At 62.8% G+C, this 2,500-nt stretch overlaps 1 non-coding gene across 1 annotated transcript; it reads left to right on the forward strand.

Moving 5' to 3' along the window:
• The first annotated feature begins 1,839 nt into the window (after positions 1 to 1,839).
• On the forward strand, positions 1,840 to 1,993 carry LOC140474165 (5.8S ribosomal RNA). The gene has a single exon (XR_011958878.1). It is a non-coding gene; the product is annotated as a 5.8S ribosomal RNA (ribosomal RNA).
• The last annotated feature ends 507 nt before the right edge of the window (positions 1,994 to 2,500 follow it).

Genomic DNA, 2,500 nt, shown 5'->3' on the forward strand with positions numbered 1-2,500 from the left:
TTCCGTTTCAACTTGTCTCGCGAGGGTGGTTTCGGGGCCAGCAGGAGAGCTCGTCGGGGTAGCAGGCCCTGCAGCCGTGGTCACCGCCAAACCCCCACAACTCGAGCAAGTGAAAAAAAAAGTAACAAATAAGAAAGGATCGTCGGCTTGGGGGTACGCCCGTTTCCGTTTCAACTTGTCTCGCGAGGGTGGTTTCGGGGCCAGCAGGAGAGCTCGTCGGGGTAGCAGGCCCTGCAGCCGTGGTCACCGCCAAACCCCCACAACTCGAGCAAGTGAAAAAAAAAAGTAACAAATAAGAAAGGATCGTCGGCTTGGGGGTACGCCCGTTTCCGTTTCAACTTGTCTCGCGAGGGTGGTTTCGGGGCCAGCAGGAGAGCTCGTCGGGGTAGCAGGCCCTGCAGCCGTGGTCACCGCCAAACCCCCACAACTCGAGCAAGTGAAAAAAAAAAGTAACAAATAAGAAAGGATCTCTGTCGGCTTGGGGGTACGCCCGTTTCCGTTTCAACTTGTCTCGCGAGGGTGGTTTCGGGGCCAGCAGGAGAGCTCGTCGGGGTAGCAGGCCCTGCAGCCGTGGTCACCGCCAAATCGCCACAACTCGAGCAAGTGAAAAAAAAAGTAACAAATAAGAAAGGATCGTCGGCTTGGGGGTACGCCCGTTTCCGTTTCAACTTGTCTCGCGAGGGTGGTTTCGGGGCCAGCAGGAGAGCTCGTCGGGGTAGCAGGCCCTGCAGCCGTGGTCACCGCCAAACCCCCCACAACTGTTGGGCGCCTACCTGCGCGGGGCAGGAGGACACTTTCCGATTTCAAATCTCCGTTTGCCGAGTCCACCCCGAACGCACGCGGGCGGGCGGGTTCGCATCACCCTTCGTCACAAGGGGCGAAGCCCGTTCCACCGTCTCGTCAGTAGTGCCGACCGGTCTGTGATCGACGAGGGGAGCCACACCAGGTCCGGCCCTGCTGCTTGGCGGCACCGCGTCGTCGGGAGCTCGCGACAGACGGAGGGTTTCGGTGTACTCTCCAGCCACGGGAAACGAAGCCGGTGATGCAGGCGCCGGTCTTTCGCTCCCAAATCGGCTGGGTTTACATCGTTGCTATCTAGTCACGCTCCCTTCAAACCCGACGGGGTACCTATTCCCCTCACCCGTCTGTGCGTATACAGCCTCTTTGCACTTGCGGGATGGGGGTGGTGGTTTAAAGACTCTCGAGTTGCCGCCCGTCGGTCTCCGAGCTCCGTGCAGTAGTGATCCCCAGCGAACTGCCAGCAGGGCGAACGAGCGATCCCGCTCTCGGTCGGGGCGCCTGGCGTCGATCGGTGGTCGGTGGCTTGCGGGCAAGCTGCGCTGTGAGTGTGGGAACGAGTATGACGAGCCGTTGCCGCGACTCCCAGTCCACCTCGGCGGTGGCTGGGCCGGGCGGGCGTCTGCTCGGGCGAGTGCCGCCCCCGCCTCCTCGCAGGAAGTCCGCTCGCCGACACGCCGCCACGTGCACGCGTCAGTGACGCTGCCGAACCGATGGCCGGTGCCCGTTCCCGCCTCTGCTTTTCCTAGGGCAAAGCTGCTGCACGCCTCGTGATACTAGGCGGGCGACATGGTGGCGGTGATCCTGCCTCCGTCGCTGCGGTGCGTTGGGGCACGCATCGCCTCTTGGGCGCCCTGTCCTCCTCCCCCCAATAGACGTATGTTTCTGCGGGCCGCACCAGGATGGTGCTCCCCATCGCTTCACGCCACCCTGCTCCGCCCGCACGCCGGCGTGCAGGTGGCTGTAGCTCAAGGTGGGGAGCGTATGTGCGGTCCGGGTCGCTTTCCTCTGGCGAGGGAGAGACCTAAAACAAACTCAGACAACTCTTGACGGTGGATCACTCGGCTCGTGCGTCGATGACGAACGCAGCTAGCTGCGAGAATTAATGTGAATTGCAGGACACATTGATCATCGACACTTTGAACGCACTTTGCGGCCCCGGGTTCTTCCCGGGGCCACGCCTGTCTGAGGGTCGTTTGGCAATCAATCGCACTCGCCTTGGCTGGCGAGAGCGCGGCTGGGGTGTCGCAGAGGACCCGTCCTCTTTGTCCCCCTAAGTTCAGACTCCGGAGCCCTCCGGCGTCGGAGCGCTTGGCCTTTCCCCCCCACCCTGCACATTCCGTTCGTCAGGCTCGACGCCATCCCCCCGCCGGGGAGCGCGGCCTGGCGTCCGTCTGTGTCGTGGCAGTGGGGCCAGCACGGCTGTCACCGGTCCCAGAATGGCTGTCGGTGGTTCACACTGTGTGTGTGTGCCAACCCTCCTGGTCTCTGGGACACGGAGCTGCCACGAAGTGTTGAGCCTCCAGTGGGGGGTCTGCCTAAGCTCTGCACGTCCGCATTGGGTCCGTCTCTCGGTTGGCTGGCAGTGGAAAGAGTGAAGGGAGCCGCGGAGGTCCGGTGCTGGTGCGCCGCCGGCCTGACCGTGGAGCTCGCCGGTTTGACACGCTGACCCGACTCGATGGTTGATCGATTGAGAGTGCTG

This window comes from Chiloscyllium punctatum, unplaced genomic scaffold, assembly GCF_047496795.1.
Source record: "Chiloscyllium punctatum isolate Juve2018m unplaced genomic scaffold, sChiPun1.3 scaffold_862, whole genome shotgun sequence".
Lineage (NCBI taxonomy): Eukaryota > Metazoa > Chordata > Chondrichthyes > Orectolobiformes > Hemiscylliidae > Chiloscyllium > Chiloscyllium punctatum.